The following is a 24,353-nucleotide window of genomic DNA, read 5'->3' as shown; positions in this document are numbered from 1 at the left end:
GATGTTTCTAGCTTTCTATCACTCTCTCTTCCTCTCTGTGAAAAATCAATAAAATATATATTAAAAAAATAAAAAAATAAACTAAAATAAAATATTCGCTGCTGGTATTAGTGGAGAGAAATGGTGCGCCTGCACGTAAGGTGCATAAGGGAAATGAATGCAACACGATTATAGTAATCAGTAATTAGCCAACGTTGTAATTCGTTATTAATAATTATGTATAGCAGGATATTGTAAAAATTAAGTTACGAAATTTTTATTAAAACATTTCTTACAGCCGAAACCGGTTTGGCTCAGTGGATAGAGCATCGGCCTGCGAACTGAAAGGTCCCAGGTTCGATTCCTGTCAAGGGCATGTACCTTGGTTGCGGGCACATCCCCAGCAGGGGGTGTGCAAGAGGCAGCTGACCGATGATTCTCATCGATGTTTCTAACTCTCTATCCCTCTCTCTTCCTCTATGTAAAAAAAAAAAAAAAAAAAAATATCAATAAAAAATATTTTTAAAAATTTCAAAAAACAAACAAAAAAACATTTCTTACAGACTGTTATACTGACATGGCCGCAAAAATATTCATTGTGGGCTGCATGTGGGCAGAGGGCAGCGAGTTTGACATGCTTGCTTTTTTCAAACTCGGAGATACATTCTTCCTTTGCTTCCTAGCCTCCCTAACCTACCTCCAATGAATTTTATGCCCACCTCCCCTCTCCCCCTCTCCACACATCTCCTCCTTTGATTGTAATGTATAAAATAAACTGTAAAACTGCCATTCTCTGGAGCATTTTCTCAATCTGTTTGAGATTTTGCTTCCTGGTAATTGTCAGTTTGGCTCGAGTAAACCCATAAAAATCTTCTACAGGAGAAGCTGATGTTTAAACCATCAAGTCAATAGACAGAAATTACAGCCTCAGACAGACTTTCTCCTTGACCAAACCCGAGTCGGACTCCTTGAACCCCCTTCTCCACTAGGTCCCATGTTTGGGGTCTGTCCTCTACTGCTTAGTCCAGTTTTAGCTAGAATCCTGCTGAGTCTTGATATCCGATCATCTTCCATAGATCAAATTCATCATCCTGCATCCTTGATATATTTTTTTAATCATTTAAAATTTTTCAATTATAGTTGACATAACATTGTCATTATATTTGTTACAGTTGTACATTCTGATGACCAGACATTATATAACAATAAGTAAGCAAAACAAAAACAAACAAACAAAAAAACTGTACCCATCCTTGGCTTGTTGAATTAGCAAGAATTTCTCTAAGTAATTTTTCCATTCACTGACCTCTGCTCTCCAACTTGGCTATAAATCCCCACTCCTCCTTGTTGTATTCATATTCTCACTCCTACAGCAAAACATCCATCTAAGTAGTTCCTCTTGAATAAAATATTCCTTACCATATTTTTAAAAATTGTTTTTAAAATATGTTTGTATTGGTTTCAGAGAGAGGAAGAGAGAGAGAAAGAAACATCAAAGATGAGACAGAAACATCAGCTGCTTCCTGCATACCCTCCTTTCGGAATCCCCCTCCCCCCAACCCCCAGTGGGGATCAAGTCCACAACTGGGGCATGTGCCCTGACAGGAATAGATTCTCAATCTCCTGGTTCATAGGTTGATGCTCAACCACTGAGCCCCACCAATGAGGCTGAAAATTTTTTGACATCACAACCAAGTTTGTGTGTAGATCAGAAATGGGATATCACTTCAAAAGCAGGTCTGTATTGCCCCCCCCACCTTGTTTTTCATATGGTTTTGATTGCTTGGTAAACAAGATTATTTAGTTTAATGTCTAAATTATGAGTGCTATAAATCCTTACCATTTTCACTTACTGTCTGAGGAGAACAAACAATCTTTTGGCTGCAAAAATTCCACTTTTCTATCTTTTTACATTAACTCTACAACTAATTTTAGCCACTCTAGATTTTCAAAAGTAGGTACATTTTCATCCAAAAATATATTTAATAGAAAAAGAAGTTAAATTACCGTATTTTTCGGACCATAAGACGCTCCAGACCATAAGACGCACCAGTTTTTAGAGAAGGGAAATGAAGAAAAAAAGATTCTGAAACAAATAGTGTCCTAAAATATTTTATGTGCATTAAAACCCAACATCACAGTCATAAACACATGTAATCAGCCCTGTAAAGTAAACAGCAGCATTTAGAACCATTTTAGAGCCGGGCAAGCACACAGAGACCACACAGAGCCGGGCAAATAAAAAAACTTTTTTTAAAAAGTATATGTGTAGGCTATATTTGGACCATAAGACGCAGGGACTTTTTCCCCCCACTTCTGGGGGGAAAAAAGTGTGTCTTATGGTCCGAAAAATACGGTACATATTCTTATATTTTGAGTTATCAAGAATACCAGAGTATAAAAAGAACAATGATACATCATAGTTCAAGTAGTACATTTATATAAATTGACTTTTATATGCATCATTTTATCCTTAATAAAAGAACTGTAATGAATATTATGTCCATTTTATAGTTGAGGCAACTTAGAAAGTAGCAGAGCTGGAATGAGAATTAAGTCTGCTGGGTAGTGGTGGACTACTGTTTTCCTTTTACTACACTGTTCTGTCCAGTACACAGCCAGAAAAAAATGTTCTATGTAGGAGTGCAAGAAGATTAATATAATTAATAAATAAAATATTCTAATATATAAAAGGCCAGGGCTGTAATGACAAATCACAACCAAAAACTGACCAACCCAGCACTGACTGCCCAGATGGTTGAGACTCAGAGAGAGAGGCAGGGTCTGATCCGCAGCCTCAGTGGCAGCTGTTGATTAGTACTTACCTCTCTCTCTCTCTCTCTCCCTGTTTCTTTCTGAGCTTGACCAGCAGCTGGGCTTTTTTTCTCTCTCCCGGTCTCAGCTGGAACTGCTGTTCAACCCCGCCTCTTTAATCAGGCCCAGAGATAGGCCCATAGATGCTGACTGGCATAGGAACCGACCAATCAGATCCAAATTTGGGTGCTGTGGGGAGCCAATGTTTTTCTAGGAGGCAGAGCTTTTGACACTGGCATAGAAACTGACCAATCAGAACCAAATTGGCTTGCAGAAGAGGGCAGTTGGGGGCGAGATCAGGCCAGCAGGGGAGTGCCATTGGGGGCAAGATCAGGTTGGCAGGGGAGGGCAGTTAGGGGTGATCAGGCAGGCAGGCAGGTGAGCAGTTAGGAGCCATTGGTCCCAGATTGCAAGAGGATGTCCGACTGTGGGATCAGGCCTAAACTGGCAGTCAGACATCCCCCAAGAGATCCCCGATTGGAGAGGGTGCAGACTTAGCTGAGGGAACCCCCCCTCCTCTGTGCACGAATTTTGTGCACCGGGCCGATAAGAATGATAGTGTACGTCAAAGCATTTACTTTGAAAATATCTGCCTCTTTAACTTGTTTACTTATGAGATAATTCAGAAATGCCCATTTACAGAGGAATAACATTTTTATCTACAAACTTATGTATTCCTCTTCTGTAGATAAATGACAGCCTGCACAGTTTTTAAGTATATCAATGGAAGTGGATTGAATGCATGCTTGGAGCAATGTAGTATAACTTAATTTCCTATTCTATTATTTGGGTGACTCAAGAGCTGATATAGTTTCTAGATGTAACATTCCATAGAGTAATATTTAATCAGACGAATGTGACCTTGAGAACCAAAACCAGAAAAGGAAAGTACAGAAAAGGAAAATTACTGGCTACTTTCATTCATGAAATGAGACATGGATATTCTAACTGAAACATTAGTAAATCAAATCCAACAATGCAAGAGAAAACTAAGAAAAAAATAATAATAAAATAAAATAAAAAAAAATACAGTGCAAGAGAAAAATAAAAAAATCCAACAATGCATTAAAAATGCTAGCAACTTTGCCCCACCTTATGTGAATGCAAACCGACCTTTTCTCCACCCTGTGAGTAGTGGTTACCCAAAGACTATGTAGTGGTTACCTCTCAGGTCATGTGGAAAGAGCACAAAGTGGGCTTCCAAAGAACCTATGATTTTTTTTTCTAACTTTTTAAAATATGGAACACTTCACGAATTTGTGTGTCATCTTTGCCCAGGGACCATGCTTGGGAAAATCTTCTTTATATCGTTTCAGTTTTAGTATATGGGCTGCCAAAGCCAGCACACTACAACCTTCTGTTTCTAAGTGGGGGCTGATATCTGGATGTTCCAGTTCTCTAGGTTGTGCAGATGCATTTCATAGCCTTTTGCATGCATGATACATTTCAAAATAGTAGAAACGAAAGCAACAATTTAAAAACTAGGGCCATTGTGACAGGGTTGTGCTTCATTGTACCTACACAAAGGCTGTGACACATTTGCCAGAGCTTACAGACTCCCAATGTGCAAAGACCTGCGATGTTAGTGATATCTTGGTATTACCGTATTCACAGTACACATTGATAGTGGATCTACAGTCAAGGCTTTCTTTTGTTTGCAAGTGGGAGAAGCCCAGCTTAAACTAGCTTAAACACAAAGGGCTTCTGTTGGCGGTGTGACTGGGAAATGCAAGACTGTTTCAGCTTCACCTACAGCAGAGACTCAGTTTCACATGAGGTCACTGGAATGCTGCCACATGCCCACTCAGCATTTTCTTCTCCCTGTTGTTGGCTTTATTGTCTCACAGACTTTCTTCAAATGGTGGCAGAGACCTAGCTAGATACTCTGCCACCATCCGTTTACTCCCAAGGTGATGGTGGTGGTATATGTGGAAGTGTATGTATGGTGGAGAGGAAGTATGGAATTAGCCCCATCGGAACCACAGTAAATGGAGTGCTCGCAAGAAAACAGGGAAGAAATGCCACCTGGGTAGAAAAGAAGATGGTAACTAGGACAGTGCCCTCCCAATACTAAAGTGGCCTGGCATGTCCAGTGTGTTCCATTTGTTGCTCACACACCCAAACATTTCAGATACTCTGTATGCACTCATGTTTTCAAATTCTTAAACTTTGAAATCATCCCTAAGACATGGCTATAGAAAGTTACTCAGCAATATTAGAGTTCAAAGATCAGCCCTATTATTAGAATTTATCAAGAAAGTCAGGTATTGCAACAATACATAATGTGACTTTTATGACTTATGCAAATGATTCATACATTTTCCTGACCAATGGCTGCACAACAGCACCAACAGCTTTTTTTATTATTATTAAATTATTATCTGTGTATATATTTTACCATTGCCCCCCCTCCCATCCATGCCCTCCCTCCCCAGAGTTTTGTGTCCATTGGTTGTACTTTATATGCATGTATACAAGTCCTTCGGTTGATCTCTTATCTTCCCCAGATCTCCCTCCCCTCTCCGTTGTAATTTGACAGTCTGCTTGTTGCTTTACTGTCTCTATATCTATCTTTTGATTCATCAGTTTATAATGTTCTTTATTATCCATAAATGTGTGAGGTCATTGACTGGCTTATTTCACTCAGGATGATGTTCTCCAATTCCATCCAGGTTGCTGCAAATGATGAGAATTCCTTCTTTTTTATGGCAGCATAGTATTTCATTGTATAGATATACCATAGTTTTTTTATCCAATCATCTGCTGATGGGCACCTAGGCTGTTTCCAAATCCTAGCTATTGCAAATTGTGCTGCTATGAACATAGGGGTGCACCAATAGCTTGTTTTCATGGCTTTATCGCCTCCTCACAGACTCATTATTTTACTTTGAAGCAGATATTGTTGCCCAAGATGCCAGACAAATGCTAGATTTGGGAACTCGTGTAGAGACTTTTGTCCATTACCTCCCCAATTTTCTTCCCTGTTTACATTTATATATATATATATATATATATATATATATATATATATATATATATATATTATTGATTTTTTTACAGAGAGGAAGGGAGTGGAATAGAGAGTTAGAAACATTGATGGGAGAGAAACGTGGATCAGCTGCCTCCTGCACACCTCCTACTGGGGATGTGCCCGCAACCAAGTAAATGCCCTTGACCGGAATTGAACCCGGGACCTTTTAGTCCGCAGGCTCACGCTCTATCCACTGAGCCAAACTGGTTAGGGCTCTTGTTTACATTTTTATTTGTAAAGTGGTAAGCTCTTATTCACTACCTTCCATGTCAGTCAGAGCAATTACATTACCAAACTTGTCTCCAATACATGCTGCATAGAAGGGAGTATGTATGGTGGTCAGGAGATAAGCTTTAGAGACAAGTAGGAATATGTAGATTCTGTTCCTAGCACTGTGACTTGTTGGCTGAGTGATCCTGGAATAGGAAATATTGCTTTTTACATCAGATGGATTTTTGTGAAGAATAAAATGAGGTTGTTTATGTAAAAAGTTTAACACAATGCCTGCCACATAGGAAACATTTAATAAATTGTAGTTATCATTGTTGATCTTCTGTTTTCAACAAGCTAAAATTGCTATTTCTTTTTTTAAATATATTTTTATTGATTTTTTACAGAGAGGAAGGGAAAGAGATAGAGAGCTAGAAATGTCGATGAGAGAGAAACATCGACCAGCTGCCTCTTGCACACCCCCTTCTGGGGATGTGCCCACAACCAACGTGCATGCCCCTGACCGGAATCGAACCTGGGACCTTTTAGGCTGCAGATCAACACTCTACCATTAGGCCAAATCGGTTTCAGCAGCTATTTCTCTTTTTTATTATCTTTGAAGTATTCATTGTAACTTTTAAGTTTTCTTACTTTTTTGCATTCCTTATTCTAAGATTTCCTATCTTTTTTTGGTCACTGCAATAAAATTTATTTAGACAATGAAAGATCCTAAAATAATTCAGCACCTAACTTGAAGAAAAACTGGCCTTGAGAGTAAAATGAATTTGTCAAGTCACCTTTGTTTAGAATTGGTATTTAAAACTGGCAGTTATGGGGTACACGAAATCTAAAGAGACAACTAGTTAGTAAAATACATAATCAACCATAATTGTGAAATTTTGGAAACTTACAGTTCAGAGGAAGCATAGGTTGGATTTCTTTGTCATTGTTGCTGTGTGTGTCATAACATTTTTATGAAAAAGAAAAGGGGAAGAAAGGGATATTATGAAAATAAAAGAAATGAACATTTGAACTATTTAATTGCCACTCTAAAGAATTAATAATGTGCATTTGTGTGGAATCTTTGTTTTTGTTTTGTCTGTAAACAGTCATTTTACTGTTCCCAATGGGCCTCTCTAGGTCCCTCCATGCCAGTTCTATCACCTTGCCCACACACCTCGAACACTTTATCTGCCGATACACCCCAAAACAGGCACACACCCAGAAGCAGTAGCAATTTCTCTGGTTCAGCTCCCAGCCTTGCTCTTCTTGTTTGCGTAACTTTGGGCCAATCCCAGCCCTTCTGAGCCTCATTTTCCCATCTGTGAATGGGGAGCAGAATCTCCACCTGGTAGGGAACTTTTGGGTGCAGGTGCATTGCCCAGTCCTGGTTTCCTGCTTTCTCTTTCTCTGTTTCCTCTTCTTCTTCTTCTTCTTCCCCTCCTCCTCCTCCTCCTCCTCCTCCTCCTCCTCCTCCTCCTCTTATTCTTCTTCCTCCTCCTCCTCCTCCCCTTACTCTTCCTCTTCCTCCTCCTCCTCCTCCCCTTCTTCTTTTTTTCCTTCTCCTCCTTCTCCTTCTCCTTCTCCTTCTCCTTCTCCTTCTCCTTCTCCTTCTCCTTCTCCTTCTCCTTCTCCTTCTTCTTCTTCTTCTTCCTCCCATGCCCCACTGGGAAGAAGTTGTCTTGCATAGTCCTGAAGGACAAACACCAGATATTGGAGACCATTGCCTTAGAAAACTAAAAAGTCACATAACTTGGGGTATTACATTTATTTACATGTTTTGTTACTCTCCATTGTTAAAAAAATTTTTTTTAATTGATTGATTTGAGAGAGAAAAACAAACACTGATTTGCTGTTTCACTTATTTATTCACTCATTGATACTTATATGTGCCCAAACTGGGAATTGAACCTGCAACCTTGGTGTATCAGAACGATGCTCTAACCAACTGAGCTACCTGGCCAGCCCTCTCCATTATTTAAAATTTTTTAAATTTAATTGTAAATAGTAAGAATAAAATGAGATTAAAATTTCGTATGCATTTAATGCTAGATATTTGCATTCATTTTTTGAGGATTGAGTTTATAATTCAGGTTCAAAATTTGCATATTATTTATTTTTGCTGCTTAACCTTATGTTTCATTGAATTTTATAAGAAAAGCTAGAAGTATAGATGAAACTGTCAAGCACAGCCCACAAACTAAAGTGGGCAGAACAAGGATCGCCATGTCTAAGACTCACTTTAGCACAGAACCTAGAGATGTCATTATACAAAGACAAGCACTACAAGCTTGAATTAGAAATTTTGGGCTGCTTATTGTAGAATTCTAGACACTATTTCTAAGAAATAAGCAAATAGTTCAAAGCATTCCAGCAGGATCTCGAAAAAATATTTCCAATCTCTGTAGTCTCCATTTTAGGGAAGGCATACAGAAAGAGGATGGGAAATTAATATTGAGGCATGTACTGGGAGAAAAATCTAATGTCCCTGAAGAAAAGGAACCTTGTTCACTGATACAAGAAAATATTAAGTAGTAAGGCTTATGAACTATTAAATTTATATTTAATACGCCAATCAATGTTAGATCAGTGTGCTAAATAGAAAGTACCAGGAAAGTAATAAACTGAAAGAAACACACAGTCATATTCTGATTTTCATTTTGAAACTGTTTAGCCCACTTTGCAGTGTGAATACATGAATAGATTTGTGGACAGAAAAAGGGGGTTGTTTGAAAGTAACCTCAGGAGGTGATCTGATCATAAATTCCTAACTGAGCAGATCATGTGGGCAGTCATGCCTCAGGCATACAACTTCTTTAGCAAAAGCTTTATCTTTGCCTTAAGCAAGCCCTGTTCATTTTTTCTGTGCATCTAGGTTAACACACCTTTGCCATAACCACCCTCAAGAGAGCACATCATCTTAACTGTCCTGTAATCCAGTCCCTGCTGTGTGCCTCCCATTTCTCTGTAATCTGTCTTTCTTTTTCTTTTTAAAGAAATGAACATTACTTTTATATATATATATATTTTATTGATTTTTTTTTTTACAGAGAGGAAGGGAGAAGGATAGAGAGTTAGAAACATCAATGAGAGAGAAACATCGATCAGCTGCCTCCTGCACACCTCCTACTGGGGATGTGCCCGCAACCAAGGTACATGCCCTTGACCGGAATCGAACCTGAGAACTTTCAGTCTGCTCTATCCACTGAGCCAAACCGGTTAGGGTCATTTTTATTTTTTTTAACAAATCTTTATTGTTCAGATTATTATAATTGTTTCTCTTTCTCCCCCCGCCCCCAATCGGGCCTCTCTGCCTGGATCCCACCCCACCCTCTGCCCTTACCTGCCCCCCAATGTCCTCATCCACAGGTGTACAGTTTTTGTCTAGTCTCTTCCTGAACCTCCACACCCTTCTCTCCCTGAGAATTTTCAATCCACTCCCTTTCTTTCTTTCTTTTTTAAAAAAATATATTTTATTGATTTTTTACAGAGAGGAAGGGAGAGAGATAGAGAGCTAGAAACATCACTGCGAGAGAAACATCGACCAGCTGCCTCTTACACACCCCTACTGGGGATGTGCCCGCAACCAATGTACATGCCCTTGACCGGAACCGAACCTGGGACCTTTCAGTCCGCAGACCAACGCTCTACCACTGAGCCAAACTGGTTTCGGCAGTCCACTCCCTTTCTATGCTCCTGATTCTGTTATATTCACCAGTTTATTCTGTTCATCAGATTTTTTTATTCACTTGATAGATATGTATTTGTTGTTCATAATTTTTACCTTTACATTTTTCTTCTTCCTCTTCTTAAAGAATACCTTTCAGCATTTCATATAATACTGGTTTGGCAGTGATGAACTCCTTTAGCTTTTTCTTATCTGTGAAGCTCTTTATCTGACCTTTAATTCTGAATGAAAGCTTTGCTGGGTAAAGTAATCTTGGTTGTTGGTTCTTGCTATTCATCACTTTGAATATTTTTTGCCACTTGCTTCTGGTCTGCATAGTTTTTGTTGAGAAATCAGTTGACAGTCGATGGGTACTTCCACTCAACCAGCCTTCCTGTGGTTTTGGATGATGTCTTTTAGTTTTAGTTTTGAAGTGGTTGTGTAAGGCAGCCAGTTCAGGTGTTTACCTATGCCGCCATCTTGGTTTCTCCCTCCACTGATTTTTTTTTACCCTGTAATCTTTCTTAAATTTCCTCCTTCATTTCAAATGCACAAAATAAGCTGCAAAACTGTTTTCCTCTGGAGTATTTGAGGTCTTGCTCCCTGGCATTGTCATCAGTTTGGCTAAAATAAGCTCTTATAAACATTCTCTATAGGTTTGGATGGTCCACAGATTATCTTTAACTCTAGGTTAAATGAATAATCAACTGCACTTCATTTTTTAGACTTTTAGTCAAAATTATTTAGAAGAAATAAAATAAGCTGCGTTAACTTTTTAATCTGTCTGTCCACTGGTATGTAATGAAATAAGCAAGATCTTACTAAATCCCACATTTGTTGATCATCCACTTGGCTGCATTAACGTAGTTCCCCTTTTAAAGATTTATTGAGGAGACTCAAGCTCAGGCTCGGTGTTTCCTGCCCTGATGGCTGTGTCACAGTTTCTCTCCCACTGTGATCTGCAGAGGAAGGACTCCCCCCTCCCTCACTACAGCCAACCGTCAACCCCATCCTCACTCACTTCCTTCTAATACCTCAACATGACCTGGCTGAGAAAGGAAGTAGATCAAAGGGCATTGTCCCTGTCTTCCCAGAGAAGTTTTCTTTACAGAGGAAAAGGTTTTACAGACTAAAAAGCTTAAAGAACGTTGTCCTTCCAATGTCTTTCCTTTCTAGAGAATAGTACATCTAGAAGAGAATAATTAAAAGAGCTTATCATTCATCTGTAGGATATAAAACTGAAACGCATGAACTCAAACAGCAGCATGGTAAGGGGGAATGAGAGGAATGAAAGGGGTCCTAATATAAGGTGTCAGGAGAAGATTGGACTTTGGGTGGTGGGCACATGGTGCAGCATACAGATCTTGTAACATAGAGACCCACACCTGAAACCTGTATGTTCATGTTGACCAATGTTACCCCAATCAATTTAATAAATAAATATTTTAAAAGTAAAAATAATAAAAATAACTTGACTTAAAAAAGAAAGTCATAATGAAATGCAAAGTCTAATTTACAGATCGAAAAAAGGCAGAGACATTCTACTCAGCTTGTACAACTGTTTTTAAAAAATTTAAGTTGACATTAAACATGGAGCATTTCATTAAAGAAATCCAAATTCTAGCTTATTAATTGGGATGCTCTGGCCACCCTGGGCCATCGTTCCTGCATGGCAACCTTTTGCTGGAGCAGGCCCTTCCCAGGTCTCTACGTCCAGCTTTACCAAGTTCAGATGCTCCAGCCAGAGCCATGGATGCCACTTGCCTGGCCTCTTCTTTCTTCTCTCATTGGAGACTGCCTAAGGATTTGCACTGGCTCTTACCCCCATATTCTCTCCTTTCCTGTTGAATCAGCTTCTGTATCACTTGGAGTTTTCTTGTTAAGTCAGTAGTTGCATCAGTGAAACCCCAGCTCAGAAATTCTAGTACACATTCCCATGGTACATCACCTCAAATTCTTTGTGAAAGAAGGGATATTTGAAAGTAATTGGTGATTACACACACAAATGCACCTTTGCCTACAACTAAGCAAATTCTATAAGTGAATCTGCATTGACTTGAAATAAAATTAGACTGTAAAGCCAAAACAATTTAAAAAACTAGAGTAAAAGACAAATACCTAGTAATAAATGTTAACTAGTTGGGTTAATTCCTCATGTGGTAAGCTTACTTTCAGTCCTTACAGCACTTACCTAGTTACAACTTGCTTGATGCCTTGTACTCCTGCTAGACCTCAAGCTCTTAATCGCAGGGATTCAGTCCATCTTTTATATTGCTGTATTCCAAAGCGGATAGCAAAAAGACCCACTGATTTGATAAATTGATGAAAATATGTCAAGAAATATTTAAGCAAAGCTGTAGTCATCAAACCTAAAATAATGTTTCAGATTCCTAGCAACCAGGACTGAGGGAGAAGCAGCCAACCAACTTGGCTTGTGGCCTGTGCATATTCCAGGATTTTCCCTGTGGGAAAACAAACAAGCAGACACTGTACCTTCATTAGGCTTCTCTGCGTTCCTAGTTGTCAGTGCCTGCGGGGGAGAGTCCAGAGTTCATGCCCCTGCCCTCGGTTTCAGCACAGGACCGACCTCTTCAGGAACACAGTCATGGAAGTGCTGGTGTTCAGATGGGTACCTGGTTGAGGAAAAACAAAACACATATCTCGTTACTTGCAATGAGGGCTTAGGAGGCAGCAGAATCTCCTTACTAGTCCAGGCCAACAAGATGAGAACAGGACACACTTAATTTGTAGGAAGTGACCAGGCTAATGCACTGAACTTCCCACCTTCAGAATTAGCCCCGCAGTCTAGGGAAGAGCAAGACTTTGATGGCTGGAGAACACTCTAGGAATGGAGCAGCAACTTTCAACATTTTTCATTTCGTGGCACACAAACTAATTACTAAAATTCTGTGGCACCTCAAAAAAAATGTATTATTTTATTTTCTGATCTGACAAAGAATAGGAATAAATTTGATTGAGTTATAAACAATAATAACAGTAGTAGTAATTATCTACCCTTTTTGCTCCAAAGTGACTTAAAAAAAATTTTGGTGCCTAGACTTGTATATAAGGATTTCTGGTACCAAGAATTAACCAATCAGCCAGGCCAGCATAGCTCAGTGGTTGAGCCTCAACCCATGAACCTGGAGGTCACGGTTTGATTCCTGATCAGGGCACATGCCTGTGTTGTGATGGATCGCCAGTAGGGGGCATGCAGGAGGCAGCCGATAAAAGATTCTCTCTCATCATTGATGTCTCCCTCTCCCTCTCCTTCTCCCTCTCCCTCTCCCTCTCTCCCTCCCTCTCCCCTCCCCCTCCCCCTCTCCCTCTCCCTCTCCCTCTCCCAAATCAATAAAAATATATTTTTAAAAAGAATTAACCAATCAGATGTAACCTTATTATACAAAGTGACCAATAAGATGCCCCTCTATTATATGACCTATTTCAAAGTGGATTTATGATTCAGAGAGGACATTCACACCAGACAGCTGTTGATCTGTTGAAAATTGCTGGAGTAGATTCAGGAGGGCTGAAACCAGATTGGCTCAGTGGATAGAACGTCCCCCTGCAGACTGAAGGGTCCCAGGTTCGACTCTGGTCAAGGGCATGTACCTTGGTTGTGGGCACATCCCCAGAGGCAGCTGATCTCTCATCCATGTTTCTAGCTTTCTATCTCTCTCCTTTCCTCTCTGTAAAAAAATCAATAAAATATATATTTTTTTAAATCCTATTGGGCAATCTTCTCTGAGTTTTAAGCTTATGAAATCAGACCATCAGTGAGTCAGGGCTGTCTGTCACTTCTTAAGCCCATTAAGCAGATGCAGGGTTGAGTTATATATGAGTGTTTATTGCAATAATGCCGATAGAATGGGAGAGCAGCAGGTCATCACAAAAATCTGTTCTACCATTCCCCATAAGTCAGCTGTTTATAGTGGGTAAAAGGACAAAGATTACGTGGGAAAGTAGGAATTACAGACATGGGGAAGTAGGCAAGATGCAATGGGGTATGGCTGCTGGGTATGTAGGGCAGGCTGGCAGGCTAGGGGTATGTATAGCAAAGGTGGGTGCTTCTGGGACAAGACTGTTTCAGCTACAAGGTTGTTAAACTTTCCGTGATGATAAGCAGTTCTTGGAAAAGGAGGATGGACTACATTCCAATGTTAACCCCCATGTCCTGAGGCATACAACGCTCAGCCAGGTTAGAATGTGCTTTTTCTGGAGAGAATCCAAGATGGCTGCCCAGGTAAATACCTAGCCGCAGCCGCATACAATTTCAATAAAATACAACTAAAATATAAAATGGACACTACAGAACTACAGGAAAGTCGACTGACTGGAAATTCTACAACGAGAAGCAAGGAGAAGGCCAGAAAGAAGAGCGGAGGAGCTGTAAAAGCCAAAGGTATGGAGCCACGTGGCGCGCGGAGAGGACGGAGCCGGAGAGGAGGGCGACTGAGTGCCTGGCAGGCGTTCCCTAGCGGGAAGGAGATAAAGGCTCCGTCTGTGTTGGGCCCCAGTTCCAACTGCTCTGAACCCCAGTTCTAGGCCAGACCCCGGGGACTCAGGCTCATCCAGAGGGAGCTGGGCTGTAAGGCGGAACCCCCGGGGGAGCCGCTAAAGGAGGTCCCGGCGGCACGCACATTCTGTGCAGAGAAGGGACGGTTGGCTGTGCCGCGGGATTGCCCTGGTGGGAAGGAGATAGGGGCTCCAGACTGCTCTGAACGCCACATCCAACTCCACTTCCAACTGGACTGAACCCCAGTTCCGGGCTCATTGGGGGAGAGCCTACTGTTTGGTAGCAGGCGAAAATCAAGGGCACCTTTCTCTCAGAGGCGCTGGCAGAGAGTACTGAAGGACCCTGAGACCCAGGAGCCGCATAGGGTGGGGCTGAAGGAAGTCAAGGCTGTAGGCTTCACCCTGAAACCCCGCCCCATCTGTAGCTGCGAAATGCGACAACGAAATAGATCACAAACAAAAGAAATGGGGGACAAAAAGCGATTGGATATAGAGTTTAAATCTATGCTTATAAGGTTTTTCAAGAATTTCCTAGAAAAGATTGATAAGACCTATGAGGATATGAAAAGAGATCAACTAGAATTAATAAGGAATCAACAAGAAATGATAAGGGATCAACAAGAAATAAAGAATACATTGTCTGAAATAAAAAATATTATACAGAGTCCTAAAAACAGAATGGAAGATCTCAAGAATCAAGTAAAAGAGTTGGAACATAAAGAGCCAGAAGACACTCCTCCACAGAAGCTAGAAGGCAAGAGAATCCAGAAAATTGAAGATAATGTAAGAAACCTCTGGCACAACTTCAAGAGAACCAACATCAGAATTATGGGGGTCCCAGAAGATGAGAGAGAGCAAGATATTGAAAACATACTGAAAGAAATAGTGACAGAAAACTTCTCCCACCTGGTGAAAGAATTAGTCTTACAAGTCCAGGAAGCACACAGAACTCCAAACAAAAGGAATCCAAAGAAGACCACACCAAGACACATCATAATTAAAATTCCAAGAGCAAAAGACAAAGAGAGAATATTAAAAGCAGCAAGAGCAAAGCAGGTAGTTACCTATAAAGGAGCACCCATACGATTGTCAGCTGATTTCTCAACAGAAACCATGCAGGCCAGACGAGAATGGCAAGAAATATTCAAAGTGATGAATAGCAAGAACCTACAGCCAAAGATAATCTATCCAGCAAAGCTATCACTCAGAATCGAAGGCCAGATAAAGAGCTTCACTAATAAAAAAAAAAGCTAAAGGAGTTCATCACCACCAAACCAGAATTATATGAATTGCTGAAGGGGGTTCTTTCAGAAGAGAAAGTAAACAAAGATAAAAAGTATGAACAACAAATATGTAATATCAACAAGTGAATCTAAAAACCAAGGAAATTAAAAAAAAAATCTGATGAATAATATTAACTGTTGAATATAATAGAATCAGAGGTATGGAAGGGGAGTAAACTGATGATTCTTGGGGAAAAGGGGAGAGGGGGATGTGGGAGAGACTGAACATAAACTGTGCTCCTATGGATGAGGACAATGGGGGGTGGGGAAAGGGCAGAGGGTGGGGTGGGAACCTGGAGGAGGAGAGCAATGGGGGGGGGGGGAGGAACATTTGTAATAATATGAACAATAAAAATTTATTTTAAAAAAAAGAATGTGCTTTTCTAACCAGAACAGAACAATCACGGTGAACGGGAGCACGGTTAATATTTCTTATCATTACAGTTAGTCTCCACCTTTCTATTTCTGCCCCTCACACTGGTAGATGCCAAACTGCCACCCTGTGGTGATGCCTTCTGGAACTCGAAGCTGTACCTTCCGCATGGCCCCGCTGGCCTGCCAGGCACCCCAGATGAGAGCTGCGCCCTGGCCAGCACCAGCCACTCAGATATCCTCAGCAGCTCCACCACCCGCTGCTGCTTCACCTGCTGCTGCACCCTCACCTGCTGCTGCATCCTGGCAACAGGTCTGACGGCCCAGCTGGTGTGGCTGTGGGCTCTGCTGTCAGCCACACCCGAGATCACGCCATCTCTGGGGCTTCAGTGGAGGAAGTACTGGGAAGCCCTCAAGGCCTGACATCACGTATCAGGAGCATGAGAGAACCCAGCGGCATCAGCAGTCTGACCGGTGTCACTGTGACATGAAGCGGTTTGAGAGTGTGCCCAGGACCAGGGTGACCTTAAACTTGGTGAGGGTGTCAGCGAGGTGCTGAAACAGGTCAGGTTTGCCCGTGGATTAGCCTGACCTAAGACATGGAAAATCATCTCGTGGTGGGAGGCTGCAGACTGTCCATCCTAAAACCAAGGCCTGATTTGTCTGTACGCTCGCAGAGAAGGTCCCCGTGCTGGTAAACACGGCTGTGGCGTAGTCAGAGCCTTGACTAGCCGCATTTTGGCACTAGGCCACAGTTGAGCTGGTTCTTCGGACCCCGTTTATATCTCTACAGCTATTCAGAGCTTAAAAACAAAAAGTCAGTAATACTCAAACTGGTAGCTTCAAACAGCTTACCGTTAAGGAAGTTCTGCTGAATCGTTTTGTGGCTACAGGGTTGTGGATGTGGTTTTAGGTCAGCGAGATCATAGACAAGTGTGGACTCACTGGCTGTAACATTTGAAGACCAATCTTTCACATCTGTTTGGGTTGGCTTCGTTTTGTTTGTTTATTATTTGGGTGTTCTTGGACCATGAGTGACCAGAATGGAATTTGAATAAAAAAAAGGATATATAAGAAAGAAAAAATCATCTCTCATGACCAAGTTAATTTAGTGTAAAAATATAATTGGTAGCTGAAACCAGTTTGGCTCAGTGAATAGAGCGTCGGCCTGCAGACTGAAGAGTCCTGGGTTTGATTTCCGGTCCAGGGGTATGTGCCTTGGTTGCGGGTGCATCCCCAGTGGGGGTTGTGCAGGAGGCAGCTGATCGATGTATATCTCTCATTGATGTTTCTGACTCTCTCTCTTTCCCTCTTCCTCTCTGTAAAAAGATCAATAAAATATATTTAAATATATATATATCATAGTGAAAGTATAAAAGTAGCAATTAACCTTTCTCCTATCATTAATAGTTTTTGCCTCAGGATTGCAATGGAAGAGGGTATTTTTACTGTATGGAAGTTCATTGAGATGGTATTGTGTTTGAGGCAGGGCAAAAGTTTGTATGGCCTCCTTAAACCAGCTTTTGTGATGTTATTGTTTATGAATCAATTAGGATAACATGATTTTCTCCCCCCCCCAAAAAAAAAAAATCCTGTGGGCAATAGTTATTTCATGATGTGTCTTACTGTGCCATGGTAATGTGGGAAAATGAAATAAAAGTAGAGAAAGATGAGACATACTGCAAAAGTGCTTTAAAACCCTGAGATGTTGATGTGGGTAACAGTGGAAAATGCTCATAAAGTGCTGGGTACAGCTAGGCTCCCCTGCCCCTTCGCCTGCTTCTGTGTGTGCTGCACCTTCGTGGACCCCCTCGGCTCCCTCTGGTGGCACGGAATCCTCAGTGATTACTGACTGTTTTCAAGAAGTTCTTATATATTCCTTCACTGAAGCTTTCAATGAAAATGGATTCTTAGCTGATCCATTTTAAATAATAAAATACAACGAATTAACAAAAAACAAAAACCCCCCCGCTAAAAATAGATTCATAGAAATAGGAAATCTGATATATGGCCTGGGAAATCAATAAAGAAATACAAACTACCGATATGGCTCAGTGGTTGAGCATTGGCCCATGAATCATAAGATCCCCGATCGATTCCTGGTCAGGGCACATGCCTGGGTCGTGAGCTCAGTCCCCAGGAGGGGGCATGCAGGAGACAGCTGATCAGGGATTCTCTCTCATCATTGATGTTTCTATCTCTCCCTCTCTTTCCCTCTTTCTGAAATCAATCTCTGTGTGTGTGTGTGTGTGTGTGTGTCTATAATTTTTTTAAAATACATTTTATTGATTGTTTTTGCCCCCCTCCCTCCCTCCCATACATACCCTCCCTCCCCAGAGTTTTATGTCCATTGGTTGTACTTTTTTTTTTTTTACTTCTTGAAGATAAATTTTATTACATTCATTTGCAATGTGCAATCTTATTAAAAATGGGCTAGATGGGAGAGCATTGCTCTAAACAGAGGTTACTTCTTTTTTTTTTAATATATTTTTTTTATTGATTTTTTTTGCCCCCCTCCCTCCCACACTTCCCCTCCCTCCCCAGAGTTTTGTGTCCATTGGTTGTACTTATATGCATGTACACAAGTCCTTCGGTTGATCTATTATCTCCCCCAGATCTTCCTCCCCTCCCCACTGTAATTTGACAGTCTGCCTGTTGCTTTACTGTCTCTATATCTGTCTCTTGGTTCATCAATTTATAATGTTTTTATCATCCACAAATGAGTGAGGTAATGTGGTGTTTCTCTTTCATTGATTGGCTTATTTCACTCAGCATGATGTTCTCCAATTCCATCCAGGTTGCTACAAATGATGAGAATTCCTTCTTTTTTATGGCAGCATAGTATTCCATTGTGTAGATGTACCATGGTTTTTGGATCCAATCATCTGCTGACGGGCACCTAGGCTGTTTACAAATTCTGGTTATTGTAGATTGTGCTGCTATGAACATAGGGGTGCATATATCCTTTCTGATTGGTGTTTCTAGTTTCTTGGGATATATTCCTAGAAGTGGGATTACTGGGTCAAATGGGAGTTCCATTTTCAGTTTTTTGAGGAAACTCCACACTGTTCTCCACAGTGGTTGCACCAGTCTGCATTCCCACCAGCAGTGCACGAGAGTTCCTTTTTCTCTGCAACCTCGCCAACACTTGTCGTTTGTTGATTTGTTGATGTTGGCCATTCTGACAGGAGTAAGATGGTACCGCATTGTTGTTTTGATTTGCACCTCTCGGACAATTAGTGACTTTGAGCATGTTCTCATGTGCCTTTTGGCCTTCCTTCTGTCTTCTTTTGAAAATATTCTATTTAGGTCCATTGCCCATTTTTTAATTGGATCATTCATCTTCCTTTTATTTAGTTGTATAAGCTGTCTGTAAATGTTGGAGATTAAACCTTTATCAGTGGTATTATTCGCAAATATGTTCTCCCACACCGTGGGCTTTCTTGTTGTTTTGTTGATGGTTTCTTTTGCTGTAAAAAAGCTTTTTATTTTGATGTAGTCCCATTTGTTTCTTTTCTCTTTAGATTCCATTGCCCTAGGGGCAGTATCAGTGAAGAAGTTCTTTTGGCATACGTCTGAGATTTTGCTGCCTGTGGATGCTTCTAGTATTTTTATGGTTTCCCGTCTGCTGTTTAAGTCCTGTATCCATTTTGAGTTTATTTTTGTGAATGGTGTAAGTTGGTGATCTAGTTTCATTCTTTTGCATGTGTCTGTCCAAATTTCCCAACACCATTTATTGAAGAAACTGTCTTTACTCCATTGTATATTTGTGCCTCCTTTGTCAAATATTAATTGAGCATATTGATTTGGGTTGATATCTGGGTTCTCGATTCTATTCCATTGATCTATATGTCTGTTCTTGTGCCAGTACCAGGCTGTTTTGAGAACAGTGGCTTTGTAATATAGTTTGAAGTCTGGTATTGAGATCCCTCCTACTTTACTCTTCTTTCTCGGGATTGCTGTGGCTATTTGAGATCTTTTATTGTTCCAAATAAACTTTTGGAGAGTTCTTTCTAGGTCAGTGAAATATGCCATTGGTATTTTAATGAGGAGTGCATTGAACCTATAGATTGCTTTAGGAAGTATGGACATTTTGATGATGTTGATTCTACCAATCCATGAACATGGTATGTTCTTCTATCTCCTTACATTTTCCTCTATCTCTTTTTTCAATGTCGTGTAGTTTTCCACAAATAGGTCCTTTACTTCCTTAGTTAAATTTATTCCTAAGTATCTTAATTTTTTTGGTGCGATGGTAAATGGAATTGCTTTTTTAGCCTCTGTTTCGGTAGTTTCACTGTTGGTGAATAGGAATGCCATGGATTTCTTGGCATTAATTTTGTATCTTGTTACATTGCCAAATTCATTTATTAAGTCAATTAGTTTTTTAATGGAGTCTTTTGGTTTTTTTATGTACAATATCATGTCATCTGCAAATAAGGATAACTTTACTTCTTCTTTTCCAATTTGGATGCCTTTTATTTCCTCCTCTTGTCTAATTGCAATGGCTAGTACTTCCAGTACTATGTCAAACAGGAGTGGCGAGAGTGGGCATCCCTGTCTTGTTCCTGTTTGTAGAGGGAATGGTTTTAGTTTTTGCCCATTGAGTATAATGTTGGCTGTGGGTTTATCATATATAGCTTTTATTATGTTGAGGTATGATCCTTGTACTCCCACCTTGTTAAGAGTTTTTATCAGGAAAGGGTGTTGGATTTTATCAAATGCTTTTTCTGCATCAATTGATATGACTATATGATTTTTATCTTTCAATTTATGTGATGTATCACGTTTATTGATTTGCGGATATTGTACCATCCTTGCATTCCTGGAATAAATCCTACTTGGTCATGGTGTATGATCTTTGTGATGTTCTTCTGGAGTCGATTTGCTAGAATTTTGTTGAGGATTTTGGCATCTATGTTCATGAGGGATACTGGCCTGTAATTCTCTTTCATTGAGTTGTCTTTATCTGGTTTTGGTATTAGGGTGATGCTGGCTTCATAGAAGGAGTTTGGAAGTGTTCCTTCCTCCTGTATTTTTTGGAATAGTCTGAGGAGGATAGGTTTTAGTTCTTCCTTGAATGTTTGGTAAAACTCTCCTGTGAAGCCATCTGGCCCTGGGCTTTTGTTTGCTGGAAGCTTTTTGATGACTGTTTCAATTTCTTCCCAAGTCACTGGTTTATTGAGATTTTTAGATTCTTCCTGATTGAGTTTTGGAAGTTTGTATTTTTCTAGGAATATGTCCATTTCCTCCAGGTTGTTCAGTTTGTTGGAATAGAGTTGTTCGTAGTATTTTGTAACAATCCGTTGTATTTCAGTGGGGTATGTTGTTATTTCACCTCTTTAATTTCTGATTTTGTTTATTTGGGTCCTCTCTCTTTGTTTCTTGGTTAGCCTGGCTAGAGGTCCATCTATCCTGTTTATCCTTTCAAAGAACCAGCTCTTGGTTTTGTTGATCTTATGTATTGTATCTTTTGTCTCTATGTCATTTATCTGTGCTCTGACTTTTGTTATTTCCTTCCTTCTGCTTACACTGGGCTTTTCTTGTTGCTCTTTTTCTAACTCTTTGAGTTGTAGAGTTAGATCACTTGTTAGCCTTTTTTCTAGTTTTTTGCAATAGGCTTGTAAGGATATGAACTTCTTTCTCAAAACTGCTTTTGCTGTGTTCCATAGATTTTGGATTGTTGTGTTTTCATTGTCATTTGTTTCCAGGATGTTTTTAATTTCTTCCTTGATTTCTTTGGTAACCCAGTCCTTGTTTAATAGCATGCTGTTTAGTCTCCATGTGTTTGATTTTTTTGATTATTTTTATTGTAGTTAATTTCCAGTTTTATGGCATTATGATCTGAGAAGATGCTTGATATGATTTCTTTTTTTTTTTTTTTTTTTTTTTTTGATATGATTTCTATCTTCTTGAATTTGAAGAGACTTTGCCTATGTCCCAAAATGTGATCTATCTTTGAGAATGTCCCATGTGCACTTGAGAAGAATGTATATTCTGTGGCTTTGGGGTGGAATGTTCTGAAGATGTCAATTAATTCCATCTGGTCTAGTGAGTCATTTAGGATTGATATTTCTTTACTGATTTTTTGTTTTGATGATTTGTCGAAGGGTGACAGTGGGGTATTAAAATCTCCTATTATGATTGTATTGCTATTAATCTCTCCCTTAATGTCCTCCAGCAGTTTATTTTTTTGTTTGTTTGTGTTTTTTTTTTTGTGTGTGTGTTTTTATGTATTTGGGTGCTCCTGTATTGGGTGCATATATATTTACCAGGGTTATTTCTTCTTGTTGGATTGTTCCCTTTAGTATTATGAAGTGGCCTTCATTATCTCTTGTTATGCCCTTCACTCTGAGATCTAATTTGTCAGATATAAGTATTGCTACCCCAGCTTTTTTTTCATTTCCATTTGCCTGGAAAACTTTTTTCCATCCCTTCACCCTCAGTCTGTGTGCATCTTTTTTTCCGAGGTGGGTTTCTTGTAGACAACAGATGTATGGGTCTTGTTTTCTTATCCACTCTGACACCCTATGTCTTTTGATTGGAGCATTTAATCCATTTACATTTAAGGTTATTATTGATAGGTACTCATTTGACGCCATTTTTATTCTATACCTGTGTTCCTTCTTCACTTCCTATTTCTTTATTTTTACAGTAGACCCTTTAGCATTTCTTGCATTGCTGGTTTGGTGGATATAAATTCCTTCAGTCTTTTTTTGTCTTTGAAGCTCCTGATTTCTCCTTCAATTTTGATTGATAGCTTTGCTGGGTACAGTATTCTTGGATTCAGACCCTTCCTTTGCATGACTTTGTATATTTCATCCCATTCCCTTCTGGCCTGATATGTTTCTGTTGAGAAATCAGTTGCTAGTCTGATGGGGGTTCCTTTGTATGTCACTTTCTGTCTCTCTCTGGCTGCTTTTAAGATTCTTACTTTGTCGTTGTTGTTTGCCAATTTAATTATAATGTGCCTTGGCGTCTGTCTTCTGGGATTTATTTTGCTTGGGACTCTGCGAGCATCTTGGATTTGTGTGGGTTTTTTCTTCTCTATCTCAGGAAAGTTTTCTGTCATTATTTCTTGAAATACTTTTTTCATGTCTACCTCAGTTTCCTTTCCTTCTGGAACCCCTATTATTCAAATATTATTTTGTTTTGTATTGTCCCAAAGCTCCCGTAGGCTCTCCTCCTGCTTTTTAATCTTTTTTTCTAGAAGCTGCTCTAATTGGGTATTTTTTTCCATCTTGTCTTCTAGCTCACTGATGCGGTCCTCTGCTTCATCTAGTCTACTCTTGATGCCTTCTATTGAGTTCTTCATGGTAGTGACGTCATTTTTCATTTCTTCGTGGTTCTTCTTCAGTTCCTCTTGGTTCTTCTTCAATTCCTCTTGGTTCTTCTTCAGTTCCTCATGGTTCTTCCTCATTTCTTCTTGGTTATTGTCAAATTTCTCTTCCATTCTTTTTAGCCATCCTATGATCATTATTCTGAATTCTTGCTCTGGTAGGCTGCTTGCCTCTGACTCCTTTACTTCCTTTTCTGGTGATGCCTGCTTTTCTTTCATGTGCGGGCTATTTCTTTGTCTCCCCATGGCCTCTCTTTTCAGAATGTCTGGTTATGTGGTGTTTCTTCTCCTGCGCTGGCTCCACGAGCGAGATGCTGCTGCTGCCGCCGCCACTGGTATGCACCTGGCCCGGCCCAGCCCCACTGCGGCTGCGATCCTCCGCCGCGGCTGCCCGCGCTCGCCTCTCCGTGGCCCCTCTGCCGCCCGCCTGCCTTCCTCCCTCCTCCGCCACCGCTGCCACTGCTGCCTTTTTTTTTTTTTTTTTTTTTTTTTTTTTTTAAGGAAGGAGAAATGCAAACCAACCAGAAAGTGGGCAAATGATTTGGTTAGGTATTATACAGACGGGGGAGCATTATGGCCAATAAACATATGGAAATATTCCTAACTTCAGTAGTGATCAGAGAAATACAAGTTAAAACCAGTGAGTTACCATTTTATACCTACTAGACTGGCCGAAACTTAAGATTTGATCGATTTTTTTATGTTTGGTGAGAAAGTGGAGTTGCTTACTTTATAGAAAACTCTCATGTACATTTTATTTGTTTGCTTTTTTCCATCACCATTTATCCCCTCTTCTGCCTCCACCAACCCCCTACCCTCTCATACACTTAAAAAAAAAATTTTTTTTTTAGTGGAAGGGAGGGGGACAGAGAGAAACATTGATGTGAGAGAGACACATCAATTGGTTGACTCCCACATGCACCCTAACTGGGGCCAGGGATTGAGCCTGCAACTGAGCCTGCTTGACCGAAATCAAAATCTCCACAGGCGGAGGGTACAATTACTGAGCAAAACCAGCTAGGGTGCCTCATACACTCTTGATGGCACTGCAAATTTGATAATGACTTTGGATAACAGTTTAGTATTGCCTTAAAAGTTGAAAATGCTATTTCTTTTCTTTTTTCTTTCTTTTTTTTTTTTTCC

General features: G+C 40.2%; 1 non-coding gene and 1 pseudogene across 1 annotated transcript; one reads left to right on the top strand and one right to left on the bottom strand.

Annotated features, from left to right (window-relative positions):
* Nucleotides 1-4,026: 4,026 nt before the first annotated feature.
* On the bottom strand, nucleotides 4,027-4,135 carry LOC118709973. Its single transcript, XR_004985223.1, has one exon. It is a non-coding gene; the product is annotated as a U6 spliceosomal RNA (small nuclear RNA).
* An 11,758-nt stretch (nucleotides 4,136-15,893) lies between these two features.
* LOC118731144 lies at nucleotides 15,894-16,941 on the top strand (annotated as a pseudogene).
* The last annotated feature ends 7,412 nt before the right edge of the window (nucleotides 16,942-24,353 follow it).

Source organism: Pipistrellus kuhlii, unplaced genomic scaffold, assembly GCF_014108245.1.
Source record: "Pipistrellus kuhlii isolate mPipKuh1 unplaced genomic scaffold, mPipKuh1.p scaffold_m20_p_1, whole genome shotgun sequence".
NCBI classification, from domain to species: domain Eukaryota; kingdom Metazoa; phylum Chordata; class Mammalia; order Chiroptera; family Vespertilionidae; genus Pipistrellus; species Pipistrellus kuhlii.
Note: the sequence above shows the minus strand (reverse complement) of the source record. Positions and strands in the feature narration are given on the sequence as shown.